Source organism: Carcharhinus amblyrhynchos, chromosome 20, assembly GCF_965287045.1.
Source record: "Carcharhinus amblyrhynchos chromosome 20, sCarAmb.v2.hapA, whole genome shotgun sequence".
NCBI lineage: Eukaryota > Metazoa > Chordata > Chondrichthyes > Carcharhiniformes > Carcharhinidae > Carcharhinus > Carcharhinus amblyrhynchos.
In genome coordinates, this window is record NC_137343.1 from 31,941,572 (window position 1) to 31,942,501 (window position 930).

Below are 930 nucleotides of genomic sequence, written 5' to 3' on the forward strand. Positions count from 1 at the left end.
CGTCTCATTTGACCAGATTATGTTACTCAGCAATGGTCTTACACTGGGGGTGGCAGGATGGCACAATGGTCAGCACTGCTGCCTCACAGCACCAGGGACCCTGGTTCAATTCTGGCCTCAGGTGACTGAGGTAAACACAGTAATGGTGATGTGAGGCCTCTTACTCAGGTGACTGTGCAGAGTTTGCATGTTGTCTGCATGGGTTTCCTCTGGGTGCTCCGGTTCCCTCCCACACTCCACAGATGTGCAGGTTACATAAGAATTAGGAGCAGGAGTTGGCCATCTGTCCCCTCGAGCCTGCTCTGCCATTCATAAGACCATGCCTGATCTTTTTATGGACTCAGCCCCATTTACCTGCTCATTCACCACAATTATTAATTCCTTTACTGTTCAAAAATGTATCTATCCTTGCCTTAAAAACATTCAATGATGTAGCCTCAACTGCTTCAGGAGGGCTTGCCCTGCTAAATTGCCCCTTAGTGTCCCAAGATGTGCAGGTTAGATGGATGGTAAATGTATGGAGTTATGGGGATAGGGCAGGGGAGATGGCGTGGGCAAGATACTATGTCAAAGAGTTGGTACAGACTCGATGGACCGAATGTCCTCTTCTGCACTGTAGGGGGTCTATGATTCTTGGATGATTCGGGCAAACACAGGAAGGAGCAAGATCCAGTTCCAAATCACAGTGATAAGATTCCTCATGCGTTTAGTCTTTTCAATGACCGCTTTGAGAACGGAGTTTACCAGCCTGGGGCATTCTTGCTGTTAATATAAATTAGATGAGGATCGCTTGCTGTCACACACAGGGCTATACGGCATGGCTATAGCAACGAGTCCTGAACTGCCAGCAGCATTTTACTGTTGACCGCATAGTTACATTAAGGCAATACCTTTGTCCACGAGACAGCGTTTCGGAAGTGGGTCATGTTG